General features: G+C 42.7%; 1 protein-coding gene across 1 annotated transcript in view; it reads right to left on the bottom strand.

Moving 5' to 3' along the window:
- The window catches only part of SMYD3 (SET and MYND domain containing 3), a 681,855-nt gene extending 661,811 nt beyond the window's left edge, over positions 1 to 20,044 (bottom strand). Inside the window, 1 exon segment of the mRNA NM_001294289.1 lies at positions 19,968 to 20,044. The gene's annotated coding sequence lies outside the window, so the exon portion shown is untranslated.
- Between the last annotated feature and the right edge of the window lie 4,609 nt (positions 20,045 to 24,653).

Below are 24,653 nucleotides of genomic sequence, written 5' to 3'. Positions count from 1 at the left end.
CAATGCAGGGTTCAAAGTCACAAACCACAAGATCATGACCTGAGCCGAAATCAATAGCCAGACACTCAACTGACTGAGCCACCCAGGTGCCCCCAATTTTTACTTTTAAAATAAAATATCTAAGATGTTTATCCAATGGGTTACATGCTTTTTCAGGAACTGTTCAGAAATATAGCTGTGTTGCAGGGAAAGCAAACATTTGAATTCTAAGATTAGAATGAGATATGATAAACAAGGTTATTCCACACAACAACATTTATAATTTTCATCCTAACAAGTAATTATCACAACAAAAACTGAGGGGGTTGGGATCACCGCACAAAATATTTTGTAGTAATAAATCCCATTGTAAATAGGTCAAAGGCACAATTCTCCCCCAGATCATCACAAATTCCAATCTTACAACTAGTTTCAAACATGATTTTTCGCTTTTAACATGAATAACAGGCTCACTATTAATAAGGCACTATTACCATATTGATTTGTCCAGAGTTCTTTCATTATGGTGACTTTTATATAGAAACTTATGACAAAATTTTGTTTTTATGGTTCAAATTCAAAACAAAAGCTATGGTGAATGTCAGAAGTTGAGAACAGATTGGAAAGGAGGTTCGTGAAGATGATCACTCAGGGATATTAAGTTTTAATAGCTGACAACACATTCACTATACTGAAAAAAATGTATGTGCTTTTAATCCCAGTGTCCACCAGAGGGAGCATCACATCTAAATTAGACTACTTGGGAACTCCCAGATGGAAAGGAGAAAGAAATCACCTGAAACTTGACCAACAAAAATTTTAGATGTAGCATATACAGAATTACACATGAAATCAAATCACAGCATCCCCAAAAAATTTTTCAAAGGGAACATTTATCAAATAACCAGACTGCTGAGAACTTTAAAAGTACCTACAGAAATCCATTCTTCTCAGTTTAAAGTAAATACACATTACGCAGAGAGCTCGACATTATATGAAGCAGAGGTATGCTGATTCAGTAAGTCTGCGGTGTGGCACAAACCTGCACTGCTAACAAGCTCCCGTGGACAATGGTGCTGCTGACCCACACGCCACACCTGGAGTAGCAGGAACTGAGTGACAATGTAAACTGAATTTCCAAACTCACGTTTTAACTCTTACATAAAGTTAGGAAACTGGTAAGGAGTGGGACCCTAAATCTTGGATGTAAACCCATGAAACTTGGTGCCTGAATTCCTAAATTCTGTTGAATTCCTTTTACCAGTAAAAACACTCTGAAGAGGGTGTCTTCCCCTATGGTAAGGGCTGTGTGAAGGACTGCTGAGCCCCCTCAGGAACTATCTCCACCACCTCTCAGTGCTTTAGATCTATGACCAGACTCAAGTCCTGGCAGACCCCAAAGGATAAAGCTAAAAAGTGTGATGCATTGGGAGGCTCATTACACACCAAAAGAATTGCAAGATTTTGTCAATTTATATCAACAAAAACTTGAGGAACACAGGAAAGGACCCTAAGGGTGTTGGGAGTATTGGATTCAGGTGGAAGATAATGCTGGATTAAGATGAATTCACTGATATGTGTGTGCTAAGCAGAAACTGTGCTCAACAGGTTGGCCCAAACAGCTAGGAACGACTCTAACAGTTTGGTTGGTTGGTTTACTGAAAGCTGGACCCTAAGGTGACCTATACTAAGTGAAGGTGAAACATCAGAACTTCTCTAGATACTAAAGAAGATGGAATCTGATGGCTTACAAGATCAGAATGCTGAGTGGATTTAATATGTAAGACTTGCTTACCTTTAACCATGTCCCCAGGAGGATCCAGAAAACATTCCATTCACCAAGCTATGAGAAATATATTCATGAGAGGAACCCTGGCCTCTTTCAAGACCTCTGTGATGGCTAGCCATTAGAAGCCAGGAATAAAAGTGGCAACTCCTGCCATAGAACTGGGCTTCCTAAATTGAGCAGGAGATGATGGGATCCTGTGGTAGCAGGGACCAAGTAGCAGCACATAATCATCAAAGACACGGTGGGAATGAACACCATAATGGCAGCCAAAACAGAACTAGAAAGGTTTTAACTGCAGAGATCTCTAACATTGGCTAAGTAATCAGTGTCCCCAGAACTGAAATAGATGGGCAATCTAATTAAGTCTTGATAGTGTAACTGGTAAACAGAAGTATGACTTAAATCACCAAAATAAGAAAGTTATGGCCCCTCTACCAACTCCCAGATGTGAGGCACTTCACAGACCCAGAGTCTCTGGAATGAAGACAAGGTCAGGTCCCGTAAAGGAAGAATGCTACCACAGAGCCAAATATGGATACTGTAAATTTTCCACCTGGACTTCCCAAAGAGATCTATAGCTATTTATAAGGATGACTTTGGGGCACCTGAGTGGCTCAGTCAGCTGAGCATCCAACTCTTGATTTCGGCTCAGGTCATGGTCTCACGGTTCAGTAGTTCGAGCCCCACACCAGGCTCTGCACTGACGGGGAGGAGCCTGCTTGGGATTCTCTCTCTCCCTATCTGTCTGCCCCTCCCCCACTCGATCTCTCTTTCAAAATAAATAAATAAAATTAAAAAAAAAAAAAAGAGGATGACTTTGTACTGGGGAAGACAACATAACCAGACTTTGGGAGGTCTACTGGAAACCAGCTCTGAACTAAAGTTAATTCCTGAAGACCCAAAATTACCATTGTGGTCCAAACTTGCAGGAATAGCACCATATGCTGTGTTGACTTTGTGGAGCCTGCTTAGAATTCTCTCTCTCCCTCTCTCTGCCCCTCCCCTGTTCACACTGTCTCATAAGTAGAAAGAAAGAGAGAGCGAGAGAGAGAGAGAGAGAGAGAGAGAGAGGAAGAGAAAGAAAGAAAGAAAGAAAGAAAGAAAGAAAGAAAGAAAGAAAGAAAGAAGAAAGAAAGAAAAGAGAGAAAGAAAGAAAGAAAGAAAGAAAGAAAGAAAGAAAGAAAGAAAGGAAGGAAGGAAGGAAGGAGTGTGTAGTGTATGGAAGTCAGAGGATCAATGCAGTTTGGGCTCACATTTACCTCACAGTGAGTCCAATAGGTCCCAAATCCACCCTGCAGTGATATTCAGTCCCCAAATATATAGTCGAAACAGACATCCTGAACAACTGTCAGAATCCCCTCTCTTATTCCCTTACGCACACAGTAATAGCTACTGTGGTGTAAAAGTCCAAGTGGAAGCCACTAGAATGCCTTTACCTACCTAAACAGTATAACAAAACCAATACTGCAATTTCTGGAGGACGTACTGCCACCATCAATGTTGAGAAAGATGCAAAGATGGAGAATACTTTCACATCCTCACTTAACTTGCCTGTTTGGCCAATGTAGAAGACAGATGGATCTTGGAGAATGACAGTGGATTATAAAATACCAAAGTTACGGAATATCAAAGGGAGAATGTGATTCAGCTACAAGAGGAACAAAATCACCCAAGGATGGGTAAAGAGATTTCTTTTAATTTTTTTAAGTTTATTTATCGAGAGAGAGAGAGAGAGAGCGAAAGAGCAAAGGGGGGGGGTGGGGTAGAGAGAGGGAGAGAGAATCCCAAGCAGGCTCCACACTGCCAGCACAGAGCCCAAGACAGGGCTTGAGCCCACGAACTGTGAGATCATGACCTGAAGTGAAATCAAGAGTCAGACACTTGACCGACTGAGCCACCCAGGGAACCCTGGTAAGGGGATTTTGTATGTGCTCTTTTCAGGAGAGGGTGAGTGTTTTCAGCTGTGCAAAGGATAGTTCGGTGAAAGAATAAACTAGCTACAGTCACCAAGTATGGTTAAGGATGGTTAAATAGGTATGCATGGTCGACAAGGGATGAACTACGATGGCTTCTATAGCACAGCAGCACAGCAACACAGCAAGCTGGAACTACAATCCCCAAAATCTCTTCTCTGTATACTCTAGGTTAAGGTTGGCCAAAAAAGACGGGTGACATTCGGAAAGCAGAAGTGAAGTGACCGTCATTACGTTCTGCAGGGCGTGCAGGGTTTGCGTAGGTGCCAGGTACTGCTGCAGCCTGTGTGCATGGTCACTACCTAATGGCCTGCCTTGTTGGCCTGGGGCACCTATCAGGCCCTCAGCTCCCCTATCTCTTCCTGAACCTCCTCCCAGTTGTGGAGCCCAGTACAGGAACAGTTCTGTGGCAAAGAGCATTAGCAGTTTCTGCAGGCCATCAGTGTCATTGAGGGTGAAGGCAGTGACTGACACCGCTTTCGATCTGTCCGCATTAGTTCCAATTGGATTCCAATGTGTTCTTGCTTCCCCCCACTCGGTATCTGGCTTCTCTTTCTGCCAGCCCCACTGACTTGAGGGCCACCACGATGCAGAGCAACAGCATCTTTACCAACCCCCACAGTTATGTAAGCTGTAATCTCTGTAATGCTTAACCTTTGTCATTCCGTGATTCTGCTTCTCTGATCAAACCCTAAATTGATATAACCCCCTTCTAGAAAAACTCACCAGTCCCAGAGAATAACCCTGACAGTTGGGAGACACCAGATGACCAAATATACAGATACCCACTGGGCAAGAATCTGAATAGACACCCAGAGTTGTTCTTTTTCAACCTAAAACTTTTTTAATGCCTCATTCTTAAATATGACTAATCAAAAATGACCAGACACTTGAGGACAGTTCTTTTATCTTTTCTTTCCTTTTACTATTATCATAGAAAGCATTAATCATTCCCCAAAGTACAGAGAACAGTATAATGGAACCCCACACATTCATCAACCAGCTTCAAAAATTATCAACATATGGCTAACCTTACACAACCTATACGCCCACCAACACCTCCCAACTACATTACTTTAAAGCAAACTCCAGGGGCACCTGGGTGGTTCAGTCAGTTGAGCGACCAACATCAGCTCAGGTCATGATCTCACAGTTCGTGGGTTTGAGCCCCGCATCGGGCTCTGTGCTGACAGCTCGGAGCCTGGAGCCTACTTCGGATTCTGTGTCTCCCTCCGTCTCTGCCCCTCCTCCGCTCGCACTCTCTCTCAAAAATAAATAAACATTAAAAAAAGTTTTTTAAATAAAGGAAATTTCACAACACGGATTTTTGAAACATGGATTTATTTTGATGCTGCTCTTTACCTAAGCAAGCAAGCCTGAAATATAAGGAGACTTATATATAACTTGGTTCTATAGTCTTTCTTAAGTAAACTTACAATGGGACATTAAGTCTACAAAGAAAAAAAAATCATAGGACTCTCCACAGATGATGAAATGCTAAAGCAGAATTCAACACCTATTCTTTAATTTTTAATGTTAATTCATTTTTGAGAAAGAAAAAGACTAGGAGCAGAGGAGGCGCAGAGAGAGAGAGGAGGACACAGAATCCAAAGCAGGCTCCAGGCTCCAGCTGTCAGCACAGAGCCTGATGCAGGGCTCAAACCCACAAACCACAAGATCATAAACTGAGCCAAAGTAGGATGTTTAACCAACTGAGCCACTCAGGAGCCCCTTCAACACCATTCTTAATTGAAAACTCTTCACAAAATAGAAATGGATACATGAGTATACAAACAGACCAATGGAATAGAGTAGAAAGTCCAGAGTTAGAGCCAACTAGTATATGATCTAGAATATGAACACTTTCTGTCCCAGTGATTTGCTCCAATCTTTTTAATAACACATGATGGGACAGCTAGATAGCCATTTGGAAAAAGATAAAATTAGATCCATACCTTATACTATACATAATAAATTATTTTTTTTTAAGTAGTCTCCATGCCAGTGTGGAGACCAACACAAGACTTGAACTCATGACCCTGATATCAAGACCCTGAGATCAAGACCTGAGCTGTATCAAGAGTCAGATACTTAACCGACTGAGCCACCCAGGCGCCCCATACATAACAAATTCTAAATGAATCAGAGATCTCAATGTAAAGATTTAAAGTATACAAGTTCTAAAAGAAAACATGGGTGAATTACTCTATCATAATCAAAGTTAAATGAAATAATCTGAGAGAAAGTATTTCCAATATTTATCAAAGATAGAGGGCTAATACTGCGAATGTGCAAAAAAGTGCTTAAAATTCGAAGGGGGGGAAAAGACCAAAAATCTCACAGATAAATGGACAAAAGATATATACAGACAATTCACAAAAATATATAAATATGGCCTTTACGCATATGAAAAAATGTTTAACAGGGGCTCCTGGCTGGCTCAGTCAGTGGAGTATGCAACTCTTGAGCTCAGAGTCATGAGTACAAGCCCCACATTGGGCATAAAGCTTGCTTAAAAGAAAAAATATTTAAAAAAAAAAAAAAGATGTTTAACTTTAATGATAATGCAACTTAAATGCAAATTAAAACTATACTGAGATGTGTGCCGGAGTGGCTCAGTCAGTTAAGTGTCCCACTCTTGATTTTGGCTCAGGTCATGATCTCTCAGTTAGTAAGTTTGAGCCCTGTGTTGGGGACTCTGCACTGACAGTGTAGAGCCAGCTTGGGATTCTCTCTCTCCCCCTCTCTCTCTGCCCCTCCTCCGGTTGAGCACGTGCTCTTTCACTCTCTTGAAATAAACGTTAAAAAAAAAAAAAAAAACCTATACTGAGATACAACTTTTCACCCATCAAATTGGCAGAAATTCAAAAGCTTAACAATACACTCAGTCCACAAAACTGAGGGAAACAAGCACTCTCCTACATTGCTAATGGAAACATAAAATGGTACCACCCCATACAGGTATTGACACTTTGGCTTAGCAATCCCACTTCCAGGAATTCACCCTGAATATACACCTGTAACAGTACCAAAACACTTAAGTGTGAGGTTATTAATTACAAGTATTATTCACATTTGCAAAATACTAAATTACACAAATGGCCAAGCAGAGGAAATCAGAAACTATGGAACATACACAAAAGAATAAGAAAGATTCGGGGCACCTGAGTGGCTCAGTTGGTTAAGCATCTAACTCTTGATTTCGGCTCAGGTCATAATTTCATGATCTCACTGAGTGTGGAACCTGCTTGAGATTCTCTCTTTCTCCCCCTCTGTCCCACTGGCATGCATTCTCTCTCTCTCTCTCTCACTTTCAAGAAAGGCGGGCAGGAAAATCTAAAACTGAAAGCAAAGTAAAACAAATGAACTCAATTATATTTCTAATTAATACCAGTAAATACATTAAAGGGAAAAAGAGAAAGAATACAAAACGGGCACAGTATTTAACTATACACTATCAGTCTTCAGCAGAGCAGCAGGGAAAGGTACACTGTAAACAAATTCAGCACCAAGTAGGAGCTTTTCTTTTTAATATGTAGATGTAACAATTTGGAACAATTTTAGATGAGATACAGAGTTCAATAAATGAGTAAACAGGTTGATGTTGTTACTAAGAGAGTCACTGAAGCAGAAGAAATATACAATTATGTAATGGAGAAAGGCAAGAAAGAACCCTAAAGAGACAAATCTGACTTGAAAGTATTGGTGTGAACCCATGATATTCTAAAGTATATATACGTATACACATATGTATATATGTACACACATTTTCATGAACCTGCATACTTCACAACTTTGTCTGCTAAAAAGGTCAAAGCAAAGACATTCCAGTAGCAGTGAGCACACCCAGCATCAGATCTTGGTATCCAATATTATTCCCCACTAAAAGAATCCAGGAGTCCTCAGAGATATAGTGATTCCAGGGTGGGCAGGATAATTACCAGATGAGCCTAAAACATTTGTTATACCAGAAAGTAAAGAAATGCTTAAAAAAGGGGGGAATGGGGGCTCCTGGAAGGCTCAGTCTGTTGAGCGTCCAACTTCAGTTCAGGTCATGATCTCACAGTTCCTGAGTTCAAGCCCCACATTTGGATCCTCTTCGGATACCCTGTCTCCCTCTCTCTCTGCGCCTCCCCTACTTGCTCTCTCCCTCTCTCTCTCTCTCTCTCAAAAATAAACATAAAAAAAAAGTTAAAGGACAGAATATCCACCTTGAAAGCTTTCCTACTAAAAACGTCTGGTACAGGGACGCCTGGGTGGCTCAGTCGGTTAAGCATCCGACTTCGGCTCAGGTCATGATCTCACAGTTTGTGGGTTCGAGCCTCATGTAGGGCTCTGTGCTGACAGCTCAGAGCCTGGAGCCTGCTTCACATTCTGTGTCTCCCTCTCTCTCTGCCCCTCCCCCACTCGCACTCTGCCTCTCTCTCTCAAAAAAAAAATTAAATAAAAATAAATAAATAAACATTTAAAAAAATCTGGTACAATTTGAGCACCAAAATAATTAGGTATGCAATTAATTATAAACCAGTGGAAAAAGTGGAAATTCATAAAAAGACAAATAATGAGGAAGAAGGATGTGCCCTTGCTTATGGTAAAATGCTAAGCTGAATGCTAACTGCTAAGTGTGGGGGGAGTGCTGTAGTTAGAAAATGAGCATTTTGCAAATGCCATACCACAGATTCAATCAAGAATCATCCATGGATGCTCAATCTAGAGAGAAATGTTAATGAACAGGAGTTTCCATGGTCTTAAAATGTCTTCCCACAGATTATTAGTTAGGAGATGATTAGTTAGGAGATGTTTCCACTGCACACAGTGGAAAACAAGACAACAGCTTGACTGGGTTTAACACCACCAATGAAAGGCAGCTAAACCTTGTGAACCTCCAAATAGGATACCCTGAGGATACCCCAACCATGTACCATCACAGCTGAGAATACATAACCAAATCTAACCATGAAGCAACACTAGATAAACCCAAAATGAGGAAAGTTATATTAAAACGGAAGGGAAGGGAACAGGGAGGCAAGGGGAAGAGGGGGAGAGGAAAAGGGGGGGAGGGAGAGGGAGGGGGTGGGAGAAGGAGAGGAGGGGAAGAGAAAGGGAGGGGAGGGGGAGTCAATATTCAATGACAAAGAAAACTTGTGAAATGTTAAAGAAGGCCAAAGATAAGACAAATAAATACAAGACACGACCCTAGACCCTGTATAAAAAGGGGAAAAAATACTATGAAGAACATTATTTGGTCATCTGGCAAAACGGAAATACAGATAGTAAAGTATTATGGTAATGTTAAATTTGAAGTTAAAGATACAACTTTCCTACTTGTTGAGTATACACATTATTTAGGATAAAGGGCCAGGATATATGGAAGTTACATAATCAGAAAGAACATATGTACATGTGGATAAAGATGGGGGCTTAAGGGAGGACAGGGAGGAGTGTGTAAATGATATCAAATGTTAATAATTTAATCTGGGTAAAGGGAATCCATATTTTTTTTGTCCCATTCTTATTCTTGCAACTTTTCTGTAAATTTGAAATTATTGCCAAACACAAGTATAAAAAAAAATTTTAATTATAATGAGAAGAGGTTACTTTTCCATGAAAGTAGCTAAAAGAAACAAGTAACAATTTGAAACACCAAAATGATGGTATGTCAAAAGGCAAATGTTCAAAATGATCTTACAAATAACTCCAGGTTCTAATTTCACATACTTTCTGCACACACAATACTAAAACTAACTCACAGCCCATGATACATAAGACAATAGATATATACTTAGAAATAATTCAAATACTTGATTACAAATGCAGAGTCCCTAGTTGCTTTTCCTCATATTCACTGAATATGAGCTGTTTCAGGATGCTATCCTATCCATTTGGTAAGTGCTTACTGAGTACTTACAGTGGGCTATATGTCATCTAATTTAACCCTTTGAAGTCTCTGCTACTCATATGTGATCAGCTTTAGCATCACCTAGGAGCTTGTTAGAAATGCAGAATCCCAGGGTGCCTGGTTGGCTCAGTCAGTAGAGTATGCAACTCTTGATCTTGGGGTTGTGACTTCAAGCCCCATGTTGGGTGTAGAGATTACTTTAAAAATTAAAAAAAAGGAAAGGAAAGGAAAGGAAAGGAAAATCTCATACCCAACCCAGACCTTACCAAATCAGAATCTACTTGAACAAAATCTTCAGGTGATTTATTTGCACATTAAAGTTCAAGAAGGGCTGCTCTAAGTGAGCTGCTCTAAGTGACTCAACTAAATAGAGATTTATTTCTAGCTCCTACTAAATCTGATGCATGTAGGGCAATTCATCAGAGCAACTCTCCTCCAAGCTCTGACTCATGCTTGTTTCTCCAACTCAATTCATGGCCTCCACAAGGCAAGAGAGAGGGAAGAATGCACAGGATATTTTATGGCAGACCCAAAAATGGCTTATATAACCTCCAGCCCACACTCCATGGCCAAAAATGAGTCACAGGGTCCCAATCAAACTGAAAGGAGGCTGAGAAATGTAGTCATCTTGTGTGCTCGCTGAGGAAAATGAGTAAAGTTTAGTAATGGATACTGAGAACACCAAGGAATACCAAGGAAAAGTTAAATAACCAGGCTCACACAGGGGCTGACTATCATGAGGACTGGCAGCAGTTCTACCTTCCTTAGTTCAAACTCTAAAGCCTATGACCAGCCAGTCAGTGAGCTTACTCACCTTCTAGCAAGAGGTTCACTCTCAGTCTAATCAACTGATGCTTCAAAAAAAAAAAAAAAAAAAAAATGGGACATAAGCTGGAAAGCGTTTCTAAGACATCTTCAGCCCAAGCTGCACACACTGTTTTATACAATTTCAAATGAAACAAAGTCTAAGAAAGACTTTCTCAAAGTGTATTTAAATTTCTAATTACAAAAAAGAATACAAGCTTGACTGGGATAAAAATACAAAATATAAAAAGTACAAAGGAATATCTTCCCTCCCTCCTCCAAGTCCCATTCTCAAGAAGTATTAGAATTCCGGGGTGTTCTTCCAAACTTCTTCTATACACACAAGTACATATATGATCACACAAAGATTTACAGGAAATACATACATTGTCCTACAACTGTATTCACCCAGGAATGCGTCATGGACATCCATCCACATCTGTACATATGGATCTATCAATCTGAACAGCTAGACAGTATTCTACAATATGGCTACGCCATAACTTAACCAGTCCCCTGTTAACAAACATTAAAATTCTCTCTCCCTTCTTAATTATCAAACTGCTATGTTAAGTATCCTTGTACAACCACTGGTATTTGTATTTCTGTCAGAATTCCAAAAGTAGGGTCAACAAAATATAGTGCTCAATTTTTACAGGTACTATAAAAATGCACTCCTACAAGTGTATGAATGTTCTCTAGTCCATATTTGTGTTTATAAGGAACATAATAGACACTTTTTTCCGGTTATCATGAGAATTAAGTGAAATAATACACAAAATAAAGCACTTAAAATCATGCCTGGCATTGCTAATAGTGATGAATATTAGATACTGAGTAATAATATTCAATCGTCACATACCGTGGTGACAAGTAAATAGAAGGTAGCTCTCTTACTTTCCCTTGATAATCCACATTAATCACCATCCCAGGGCACGTGGGTGGCTCAGTCACTTAAGCGTTCAACTCTTGATTTTGGCTTAGGTCATTATCTCACGGTTCGTGGGATCAGGCCCCACGTCGGGCTCTGCGCAGACATTGCAGGGCCTACTTGGGATTCTCTTTCCCTCTCCCTCTGCCACTCCCTCCCTCCCTCACTATCTCTCTCACTCAAAATAAATGAATAAACTAAAAAAAAAATTTTTTTAACGAAAAAGTTTGTTTCACTAAAAACTTTGTTAAAATGTAATAATTATGTTTGAATACATATTTTCAAACTTACCAGTTTTTTTTATGCAGTAAAGTCAATAGAGATAGCCACATAAGTAAATCCTCTTCAGTCCTAAATAACTGTTTTTATTTAAAGACTCTCCTATGAAATCCTTCCCAATTTTTAAGAGTGGGTTCTGACACTGAAAAGTTTGAGAAACACTGCTCTATGGTACCAGGTACCTCAAATGACAGCATATGTCAATAGCAGGCAAACCACAGACATTAACCCATTGCTTCAATTCTCCTTCTGTGAAGGTCTGAGGCAACATTAGAAGCTCTACAGAAGACTGTTAGTAGGTTTCAGAGATGGTAGCACAGGTAGAGAAAGGCAAATCAAAGTGCAGGGGGAAAAAACAGAATGTTTCAATACGAACAAATCAGTGATCCTTCCCATGACAAAAGGGTCTATGATAAAAACCTGACACCAGCTGGCTGGCTGGTCCCAAAGATGTGTTGCCATATGGGGGAACCCAGGATCCCAAACTGGGCACTCTGTACCAGCAGAAGCCACAATGACCATGGTGAGGGGAAGTCTGAACTTTTGAGTTCCAGGCACCGATCTCCATCCCTGTCCCCACAGTTGCTCTGTTCATGAGACCTCTGAACAATCACCAGGCTGTCTGAAGAAGAATAACTTACTGCTATCCACAAAGCAGGTCGTCCTGTCTGATTAAGAATGTCCTCTGCTGTGGCATTCACATGGACCAAATGTTTGCAGGCTCAGAACTCTGCCATACAGCCCTTTCCCAAACTTCCTTGCAGAAGAAAAAGAAGCAAAAGAAACAGGAATTATAACTCTCACTCAAAAAGAAAAATGGAATTCATATCCGTAGAGTCTTTTCCCACCCACCTTATTATCAGTCCTTCCTTGATGCTCAGGTATATCCAGTAGCCAGTGCCCAGGAACCTGCAAGTCCTGACTTCAGGCCATCTCTCAAGGTTCTACTCTTTGAGGTCCTTCCTTCAACCTCCAAAGCCCACCGCCCCCCTTCCCAAGAAGAGTCTATAACACAACAACAGTTCACCAGCACCTGTTGCTGACTTATTTCACTAAACCAGCTGAAAACCCACAGAATGCCTTTTACCCATTACGTGAACAGAGGTGAGTGCCCATCTGTCTCCACTTGGCTCGTTCTCCACAGGCCCTTAAATCTTGGCTTAGGAAGCCAATGTGAGAATTCTGCCTTTGCCGAAACTATTCATTCCAATGCCTAACGTTCCTGGTACCTTCACTTAGAAAATTCATCTAACACCTCCGCCTCTCAGTTTCCTGCTCATTCTAACAATCTTCTCCCCTATCTCCGCCACCTTCTGCCACACCTTAAACCCTCTTGCTCCAGCACACACACACCACTTGTAAAGCACACGTGCATGTATATGCACATCAAGTCAGCCCACTCTGGCCACTCCACCTCTTCCTTGACCACATCCTGTCCCCTAATCCACGGATTTCATCCCAGCCCACTGTCCATCACCCTCCCCTCCTTATGACCTAAGTCCCTTGCTCAAAAATCATGGTGCCTGATTATCCCTGCCTTGCCTACAACTTCAACTTCCTTCTCCCACTCTCCATCCACTAAACTAACCCGACAATCCTGGGTAAACCTAACTCACAGTCAAGTAGCTAGCTGACCGCGGGGTGAGAAAAAAGCCCTCCCCTGACTGCTCTCGGCATGCCCAAGCTATCCTACTACATTTCACTAGGCAATTCACTCTTCTAGAATATTTCAAACCTTCTCTTCTCTAAGACTGAGTCACTCAGCAAGACTAGTCACTTTCCTAGCTGTCCTCAAACCTTTCAATCACCACCGTTGCCTTCTCTGGCACTCTTCTTCTTACCTCAGTACATGAAGGTATTCCTGCCTCCATGCTAGGTTCAGTCCTTAGCCAAGATGGATTACATCATCTCACCACACACTGTTCCTTTTTTGCCCTTTATTGCCTGGTCATATCTATCCACGCTGTAACTCAAATGTAGCTGCTTTATTTTCTAGAACAGATCAAGTCTGTATCATGAACATAGGGCTGTTTTTTCTAATAATTAATCTAATCTTCCTTTACGAACACCCACCCTAGGAAATGGCCAGAAACTTAAAATTCGCCAGATAATATGTCGGTCTCTTCCAGTTAATATTCAGACATTTAAGTTTATCTCCTTACCAGAGCTGGTTTAAATAGTTGCTTTCAGGTAAATTTTTATCCAAATGGGACTGAAGGGATATCCTTATGGTGGCAAGAAGACCTAGGATCTTCGTGTCTCTGTGGATGCTCACTGAGCTCTGCTGCAAAGAGGAGATCACATCCCATGGCTGGACTGGTGCCATCTCATCTCACCTTTTGGGATGTCATGCCTGCTCCTACCCCTGTATCCATGATCCTGACCTTCAGTCTAGAATGGTATGATGCCTGCTGTCTACCAGGACTCTCAGCTCCTCCACATCCCTCACAGTGGCATGAGAACTATTTAGCTTCCCCAGGCTCATCCATCTATCTATCCACTTCCTTCTACCCCTACTGTGCTCTATCCCCGTGTTGTCACAGCACTAACCCACATAGCTATGCCCTCTAGAGATTCCAAACAAGGAGCACAGCCAAAGACTTTCTCCTTTCGAGCCTTTTTGTTTGTTTGTTTTTTAAGTAAGCCCTACACCCTATGTGAGGCCTGAACTCATGACCCTGAAATCAAGTTGCATGCTCTACTGACAGAACCAGCCACAGACCCCATCAAAAGCCTTCTACTTTGGACTGTCCCTTCAACCTATTTAACACCCTCATCCTAACCCCAGAACTTTGGCCAGACAAGGAAGCTCAAAACATGTATTTCTGGAGCAGCTGCCTGTCTCAGTGGACCATGGGACTCTAGATTGCCAGGTTATTGAGATTACTCTTTAAAAAGTAAAATCTTTCCAAAAAAAAAAAAAGAAAGAAAGAAAGAAAGAAAAAAGAAAAAACATGTATTTCTCACAATCTGTTTTCCCTACCTCTGTCCCCCTTCTTCCCATAATTCAGGGCTGAAAAAGATGGACTTTCCATTTCCAATTCATCTTCCGTCCTCCTGAGAGGCACTAGCCTCAAGTTCAGCCATAATGACAGAAGACATATCATATCCTCCTTAGCCCATAGAAGAAACTATCATTAGAGTATGTCAGAGGAAGTTCTTGATAGGAAGCTACAGGCAACTTGGAACTTTCGAAAACCAAAAACAAACATACAGTGACTTAAAATTCCCTAAAATACTATCCTTTCACAACTTCAACAGTTACCATCTCCTGTGTGCTAGGCTCCAAGGACATAACAAGAGAGAGTTAGGTCACTAAACAGGTAAGTTCTACAAACAAAATAATTACAAATGGAATTTTATATGCTGCATTTACCAAAAGAGAAAACACAAATAACCTGTTTGTCCATCTGTTCCAGCTATCAAACTAAAGAGGTGAGGAATACAGAAAAAGGATAATATAAATTATTTCAGGTCACAATTTCGTATCATTTAATCCTTCCCCAATTTATAAACTTCATTTTTTTTCACTCGCAACATAAAAAACCAGAAGCCAATCCTTAATGAGAGGAAAAAAGCAAGGGAAGCTATGAAGCAAATTCAAGTTTCTCTGTTAATAAAAATAACTAGGCATATGGAAACTAATTTGACAATAAATTTCATATAATAAAAAAATATATAAAATAAATAAATAAATAAATAAATAGGCAAGAACTAAAGCACTATTCAAATACCCCAAGGCTAAAGGAAATCAGGTAGAGTGAAGTAATAAAGTAATTATAATAAATATCTGTTATTTTATGTTGCCACCTCCACCCCAAAACTGTTATTGCTACAAACTAATATTTTCATTTCATTTTTAATTTTTTTTAATACTTATTTATTTTTGAGAGATAGACAGCGCACAGGCACAAGCAGGGGAGGGGCAGAGAGAAAGAGAGAGAGAGAGAGAGACAGAATCCAAAGCAGGCTCCAGGCTCTAAGCTATCATCACAGAGCCTGAGACGGGGCTCGAACTCACCAACTGCGAGATCATGACCTGAGCCGAAGTAGGATGCTCAACCGACTGAGGCATCCAGGCGCCCCACCATTTCTTGATTCAAAAGGAAGACAGAAGGGCAAGGACAGCTAGAGGAAAATTCGACAAGATGTCTGTAACACAAACTAAAAGCTTACTATGTGTCAGGCATTAGGGTCTCAAAAATTGAAAGATTACCTAATACATACAATTAAGGATGAATGAATTTCACTTACAAGATGACAACACAGAAACTTTATCCCAGTGATGGGTCATTCAGTTGTGGTAGAAAACTTGAGAAACACGACAACCACTTACGTGGAAGTGTTCAACAGAGCACCTAGTATGACAGCACAAGTGAATATATCCTAGCAATCCAAAATAAGTGCAAATGTGTTTTTTGTGTAGAGTGCTACTAAATGTTAGTTAACTAACTAACTAACTAAAAGTCAGTATAAAACTTCCTTTAGTTCGTTTTAGTTTGGATGCTTGGCATTTACTGAGATCCCTTTTCCTATGTTTATGTTTGCTAATTTCCCCACTATCTGAACATTGGTGGAAACAGAGCCTGCCTCCTTTCCTAAAAGCCAAAAAGGCCTAATACTCACCTTCTCAAATTCCATTGCAGCTAGGATGCAGGCAGTGACCTAATCCCAGCCAATCCAAGACACCCACTGACGATTTTGAATCAGAAGCTAGTACCACAAAGAAACATGGTTGAGAAAGCAACTTTCCAGCAATACCCAGTTTCCCAAGCAGCAGTGGCAGCAGCAGCAGGGCCCAGGATCAAGGTGCTGGTAACACATGCCGTAAAAACCAGTATTACCAGACAGCATCAAAAGTGACCCACTCCCCGGGTCTCAACCCCAGCTGCTTCTGAACTGTAATCCTGACTGTGCAACTTTCCTTGCTTCCTGCCCACTGGCAGAACTGGAGCTCCTCCAGACCTCAAACCAATGCTACGATCTCCCCAATGCTCTTGCATTTAATTCCTTTTTAATTCCTTTTTTGTTTAAAGCATAACTAACAAGTAATTTCTTGCCAATAAGAAACATGAGTGATAGCCAACAGGAATGAAATAGTATGGTAAATAAAGAAGCATCCCACCCACAAAGGACTGGGTCTGTGTAGTCTACTTTGGAAAAGAGACAATTCTGTGTGTCATATGACTCAAGTTCCGCTCTGATAATTCAGTTAATAATGTGTCACGTATTAATTCCAAAACGTTTCCGTCCCAACTACTAAATAACGTTGCCAGTCTGATTTCATCTGGAAGATGACCCACACCTTCTTCATCAAGCAAGTTCCCTACTGTGGACTAACTACCTTCAAACTCTAAATATACCCACAGATGATTCAGCAGGATGAAGAGCCCAAGTCTCCAATTTGCTTGAATAAGAATTAAAGATCTGTAACTTTCAGGGCACCTGGGTGGCTCAGTTGGTTAAGCATCTGACTCCTGATTTCAGCTCAGGTTATGATCTCATGGTTCCTGAGATGGAGCCCCACGTCTGGCTCCACGCTGACACTGGGGAACCTGCTTGGGATTCTCTCTCTCTCCCTCTCTCGCTGCCCCTCCCCCGCTCAAAATAAATAAATGAGCTTTATTTTTTTAATGTGTAACTTTCAATGTGGGGGACTTCAGCAAATAGTTAAGTCTCTCCTTTTTAATGTTTACTTATTTATGGGGGGGGAGGGACACAAGTGGGGGAGGGGCAGAGGAACAGGCAGAGTGCGAACCCCAAGCAGGTTCCTGGCTACCAACACAGAGCCTGAGTGGGGCTGGAACTCACAAACTGTGACATCATGACCTGAGCTGAAATCCAGAGTAGGATGTTTGACCTGCTGAGCCACCCAGGCACCTCAAAAGTTAAGTCTTCAAAGGAATTAACTGTTTTCAAAACTTTTATAAGTTCTGAAGTTTACAAAAACTTCAAAGTGCTCTCTCCTCAACAGATTTTTTGTTGTTGCTGTTGTGGTTACATCAGGAAGATACAGATACAACTGTTATTTAGTGATCTTAAAATACGAAAGTTAAATAAATTCCTCAACTACAAATCAAATTAGGACTTGGTAAGATTTTATTTTTTTAATGTTTATTTATTTTTGACAGAGAGAGAGAGACAGAGCGTGAGTGGGGAGGGGCAGAGAGAGGGAGACACAGAATCCAAAGCAGGGTCCAGGCTCTGAGCTGTCAGCACAGAGCCTGACTTGGGGCTCGAACTCACGAACCGTGAGATCATGACCTAAGCCGAAGTGGGACGCTTAACTGACGGAGCCGCCCAGGAGCCCCAAAAATGTTTTTTTTATTTTGAGACAGAGAGAGAGAAAGTGGGGGAGGGGCTAGAAAGAGAGGGAGACACAGACTCGGAAGCAGGCTCCAGGCTCTGAGCCATCAGCACAGAGCCCCACGCGGGGCTCAAATTCACAAACCTCAAGATTATGACCGGAGCCCAAGTGGGACGCTTCACTGACGGAGCCGCCCAGGAGCCCCAAAAATGTTTTTTTATTTTGAGACAGAGAGAGAGCAAGTGGGGGAGGGGCAGAAAGAGAGAGGGAGACACAGACTCGGAAGCAGGCTCCAGGCTCTGAGCCATCAGCACAGAGCCCCACGCGGGGCTCAAATTCACAAACCTCAAGATTATGACCTGAGCCCAAGTGGGACGCTTCACTGACGGAGCCGCCCAGGAGCCCCAAAAATGTTTATTTATTTTGAGACAGAGAGAGAGCAAGTGGGGGAAGGGCAGAAAGAGAGAGGGAGACACAGACTCGGAAGCAGGCTCCAGGCTCTGAGCCATCAGCACAGAGCCCCACGCGGGGCTCGAATTCACAAACCTCAAGATTATGACCTGACCCCAAGTGGGACGCTTCACTGACGGAGCCGCCCAGGAGCCCCAAAAATGTTTATTTATTTTGAGACAGAGAGAGAGCAAGTGGGGGAGGGGCAGAAAGAGAGAGGGAGACACGGACTCGGAAGCAGGCTCCAGGCTCTGAGCCATCAGCACAGAGCCCCACGCGGGGCTCGAATTCACAAACCTCAAGATTATGACCTGAGCCCAAGTGGGACACTTCACTGACGGAGCCGCCCAGGAGCCCCAAAAATGTTTATTTATTTTGAGACAGAGAGCGAGCAAGTGGGGGAGGGGCAGAGAGAGAGAGAGGGAGACACAGAATCCGAAGCAGGGTCCAGGCTCCGAGCTGTCAGCACAGAGCCTGGCCCGGGGCTCGAACTCACGAACCGTGAGATCATGACCTGAACCAACCGGAGCCGAGGTCGGACGCTTAACGGACTGGGCCACCCAGGCGCCCCAGGCCTTGGTAGATTAATGGTCAACCTACCCATTTGAATTCCGCAACCACCTCCTCACCCCCGTCCACCCAAACCCCAGGCTAAGCGGTCTGCAAGAGCAGTCCTGGAGAGCTCTCCCCTCCGGCATACCACCGGAGCTCAGCGACACTCGCTGCCTGGCTACAGCTCCCATGACTGTGCCTGTGCACTGCATATTCCCACAACCTGCGTTCGCACAGCCCTTCACATCCGCCCAGGGCCTCAGGCTTGTGACTCTCGCAGCCCGCTATGTGGCTGAGAGTTAGCCATGACGCGCACAGCGCTGCACGCACCCTCAGTAACTCGTGCTCCCATAGCACTGCTGCGTCTCTATTTCAGCCCTTCTGATTCGCTGCAATTCATTCTCGCTCTCACTTATGTGCTCCTTCAGGATTCTGAAGGATGTCCCGTTCATCTCCACGGGTCCCCAGGCCACACACAACCTGGACCCTGGAACGTGTTCTGTAAACACCGAGATTCTTCCGCCTCCCGCAAGCCCGGTCCTCTGCTGGCGGGGCCTCAGCCCTGGGCCGGGTTTTTACGCACCCCTGCACCCGCCCACCCCGACCCCCGCCCATTGTGACTTCCAGGGCCGCCCAGGACACAGACTTTTTGTTCCCCAGGAAAATTACCCGCAGCGCAACACCGCCCCTCAGCTCTGCCCCCACCGGCTCCCTCCAATTCCTAGCGCAGCCCGGGGGCGGGCGGGGGGTGTCAGCGGGTCCAGCTCCGCAAACCGCCCCCCCCCCACCAGAGCTGGAAGGGCTGAGCCCGGAACGCCCCCAAAGCCCGGCACGCAGCACCCTGTCAGCCGCGACGCGCCTCCGGGAACCGCGCGGGGCTGCGCATCGGGGCAGCGCCCCCATATCGGCGCACCCACGGCCGTGCGGACTCGCGCGGCGGGCGGCCCCACGATGTCTCCCCGCGCCGCCCCGGACTCGGGTGGGCGAGGGCGCTCCGTACGTACCCGAGGAGGCAGCGGTCGCAGACGACGCCACGACTCCCCTTGCACACCGTGTACGCCAAGGGATCCGAGCGGAAGAGCAGCTCTCCGGGGCGCAGCTGCACCAAGGCGCGCAGCCCATTTCCCCTGTTGGCGGAGCTGAACTTTTCCACCTTCGGCGGTTCCATCACCTCAGGTCGGCACCTCAGTCGTCCTCCGCTTCCCGCAGCTGGCGTCTCGCGTGCAGCCGGCAGCCGCGCGCCTGCGCTCTGCGCGCTCACGTACGCCCGAGGGGCGGGGCGGGCGCGCGGGGCCTCCGCGCATGCCCAGACGGGGTCTGGAGGCGAGCCGGGGCGGGAGCCTGGGGTGGTCGGCGCGGGCCCAGCCTAGGACTCCCAGGGTTGGCGGCAGGTTCCAGGGTGGCTCCGCGAGGAGCAGCGGTGTTCACACACCCTCGGTATTTTGTTGGGGACCCTACTCCTAGATCACACAGTTCTTAGCATTTTGCCATTTCTATCCATTTTCTCTCCCCAAGTATGTAGGTAGGGTTGTTGAACCCTTTGAAAGTAAGTGGTGTTGTTGAATCATATAAAGGTAAGCTGCAATCATCATGAAATCTCATAACTGATGCATTATAACATTTCATAATTAAATACTGCCACATGCATTTCCTCAGAATAAAAATACACAATAGGACTACAATATCATCACCCCAAGGAAGATTATTCTATGCTACCAAGTAAAAACTATATTCATTTTAAGAATGGCTCTTGTAGCTTTCTTTTAAAAACCAGGATCCAGCAATCCCTATCAAAATAATACCAGCATTCTTCACAGAGTTAGAACAAATAATCCTAATATTTGTGTGGAACCAGAAAAGACCCCGAATAGACAAAGCAATCCTGAAAAAGAAAACCAAAGCTGGAGGCATCACAATTCCAGACTTCAAGCTGTATTACAAAGCTGTCGTCATCAAGACTCTATGGTACTGGCACAAGAGCAGACACATAGGTCAATGGAACAGACTAGAGAACCCAGAAATGGACCAGAAACGTATGGCAAACTAATCTTTGACAAAGCAGGAAAGAATATGCAGTGGAAAAAAGACGGTCTCTTCAGCAAATGGTGTTGGGAAAACTAGACAGCAACGTGCTGAAGACTGAACCTGGGCCACTTTCTTACACCATACACAAAAATAAACTCAAAATGGATGAAAGATCTAAACATAAGACAGGAAGCCATCATAATCCTAGAAGAGAAAACAGGCAATAACTTGTTTGACCTCAGCCACAGCAACTTCTTACTTGACATGTCTCCAGAGGCAAGAGATACAAAAGCAAAAATGAACTATTGGGACATCATTAAGATTAAAAACTTCTGCACAGGGAAGGAAACAATCAGCAAAACTAAAAGGCAACTGACGGAATGGGAGAAGATATTTGCAAATGACAAATCAGATAAAGGGTTAGTGTCTAAAATCTATTAAGAACTTAGCAAACTCAACACCCCCAAAAAACAAATAATCCAGTGAAGAATGGGCAAAAGAAATGAATAGACACTTCTCCAAAGAAGACATACAGATGGCTAACAGACGCATGAAAAGATGCTCAACATTACTCATCATCAGAGAAATACAAATCAAAACCACAATGAGATACCACCTCATTCATGCCTGTCAGAATGGCTAAAATTAACAACTCAGACAAGGATGTGGAGAAAGGGGAACACTTGTTCACTGCTGGTGGGAATGCAAACTGGTGCAGCAATTCTGGAAAACAGTGTGGAGGTTCCTCAAAAAATTAAAAACAGAACTACCCTATGACACAGTAATTGCACCACTAGGTATGTATCCAAAGGATACAGGAGTACTGATTCGAAGGGACACATGCACCCAATGTTTACAGCAGCACTATTGACAAGAGCCAAAGTCTGGAAAGAGTCCAAATGTCTATCAACTGATGAATGGAGAAAGAAGATGTGGTATATATATACAATGGAGTATTCCTCGGCGATCAAAAAGAATGAAATCTAGGGGCACCTGGGTGGCTCAGTTAGGCATCTGACTTCGGCCCAGGTCATGATCTCATAGTTCGTGAGTTCGAGCCCCGCACCGTGATCTGTACTGATGGCTCAGAGCCTGGAGCCTGCTTCAGATTCTGTGTCTCCCTCTCTCTCTGCCCCTCCCCAACTCATGCTCTGTCTCTCTCCCCTTCAAAAATAAACATTAAAAAAAAAAAGAATGAAATCTTGCCATTTGCAACAAGGTGGATTGAACTGGAGTGTATTATGTTAAGCAAAATAGGTCAGTCAGAGAAAGACAAATATGATTTCACTCGTGTGGAATTTAAGAAACAAAACAGACGAACATAATGGAACGGAAGCAAAAATAATAGAAAAACACAGAGAGAGACAAACCATAAGAGACTCTTAAATAGAGAAAACAAACTGAAGGTTGCTAGTGGGGTTTTGGGTGGAGGGGATGGGCTAAATGGATGATGGGCATTAAGGAGGGCACTTGTTGGGATTAGCACTGGTGTTATATATAAGTGATGAATCACTAAATTCTGCTGAAGTCACTATTACACTATATGTTAGCTAACTTGGATATAAATTTTTTAAAAATACAAAAAATAAATAAATTAAATTAAAAAAAGAAACTGGTATAAAATTATTGTCTTGTAAAGAAGTGATCAAAGAATATGCAACCTAAAATGTAGGGGGGGGAGTATCAAGGGCTCTATCACAGTTAATAATTTTTTTCTGGATTTCGTGATATTTGTGGTACTTATCAGCTTTAAAATTTTTTTTTGTTGTAACTTCTTTTCTCATGCCAAATACTCCCTTTTGTGCTTACAGTCATATTCATTGTTTTGATTTTGTTTTTTTCATTTGAGAGAGAGAGAGAGAGAGAATCTTAAGCAGGTTTCAGGCTCTGTGCAGAGTTGTATGCAGAGCTTGATCCCACGACCCGGGGATCATGACCTGAGCCAAGATCAATAGTCAGACACTCAACAGACTGAGCCACCCAGGCGCCCCTCTATCCTTTTTCTTAAAAGAAGTCCCCCAATACCCAAAAGATTTGAAAGCAGGAACTACAAGAGATTGCACGCCCATGTTCATAGCAGCATTATCCACAGTAGCCAAAATGTAGAAACAATCCAAGTGTGCGTCAACAGGTGAATAAACAAAATGTGGTATATACATACAATGGAATATTACTCAGCCTTAAAAATGAAATTCTAATACATTATAATGTGGATGAACCTTGAAATCATGCTAAGTGAAATACTGCAGACACAAAACAACAAATATCGTACGGTTTCTGGAATAGACAAATTCATAGAGACAAAAAGTAGAATATCAATTATCAAGTGCTGGGGGAAGGGAATGGAGAATTAGCACTAAATGAGTATAGAGTTTCTATTGCTCGCTAAAGTTGTATAAACCTGCACCCCACAAAATTTGGATCTGTTCCTACCAATGAAATAAGCGATTCCACAATAATGCAATTTAACATCCTATAAGGAGAAACACATGTTCAGTAACAGAGTTAAATTCTTTTACTTAATAAAAAAGATCCATTTAATTATTGTAAGATGGGTTGTTGCTTTTCAGAACTCTTAAATGATAAATCAGAAGCATCAGGTTCCAAATTTGCTATACAAAACCACTCAGAAACTGGAAAGATGACTGACTCTTAATATTATTTAAAATTGCTTGGGAGGGACCATGTTATGTTTAGACGTATTTTATTTAAAAAAATTTTTTTACACATTTATTTACTTTTGAGAGACAGAGTATGAGCAGGGGAGGGGCAGAGAGAGAGGGAGACACAGAATCCAAAGCAGGGTCCAGGTTCTGAGTTGTCAGCACAGAGCCCGATGCAGGGCTTGAACCCACGAACTGTGAAATCATGACCTGAGCTGAAGTCAGATGCTTAACGGACTGAGCCACCCAGGCGCCCCAGATGTATTTTAGAAACAGAAGCTCAGAATCCCTGGGCCCTCCCATCTTATCTTGCAACTCAATAAATTCTTTTGGTGGTTTCTCTCATATGAAAACAGTAAAAGAAGTTTAAGGAGAACTGGAAGATGTTAAGAGGTTCATGATGTATGGAGTACAGGTTTTTATACCATAAGTAATAAGGAAATCCTGGGTAGGATCTTGAAACCATCTTTCTCCAAGTCTTGGAGATTTGATGTTTCCAATGAAAATTCTTACTAAATTTACAATCAGTTTCATCATGAATCTAAATTAGATTTTTAAAACACAAAAAAAGCAATGCTTTCTCACCCTAGTTTTTCCCTTTCATATCCTTGTGCTTTTTATTTTTGAGAGAGAGAGAGAGAAAGAGAGAGAGAATGCTTGTGAGCGGGGGAGGGGCAGAGGATCCGAAGCAGGCTCAGGGCTGACAGCAGAAAGCCTGATACAGGGCTCAAAACCATGAACCCATGAACTGTGAGAGCCGAAGTTGGATGTCTACCCAACTGAGCCACCCAGGTGCCCCTCATATCCTCGCTTCTAATGAGCAGATAAAATCCAAGGAGAGCACAGAATGTGCCTCAAGTCCCCATAAACCTTAATTGAAATTTTAACACGCTGTTTTATTAGGAAGAGGTAAATTAAGTAGTAGCTATAAATGTTTAATACAGAACTACCCAGCAGTTTTAGTAATAAACAAAATGAACTTTTAACCAACACTTACTGGAT

Source organism: Panthera tigris, chromosome F3 (assembly GCF_018350195.1).
Source record: "Panthera tigris isolate Pti1 chromosome F3, P.tigris_Pti1_mat1.1, whole genome shotgun sequence".
Lineage (NCBI taxonomy): Eukaryota > Metazoa > Chordata > Mammalia > Carnivora > Felidae > Panthera > Panthera tigris.
The sequence above is the reverse complement of the archived record's forward strand: the minus strand, read 5'-3'. Positions and strand labels throughout refer to the sequence as shown.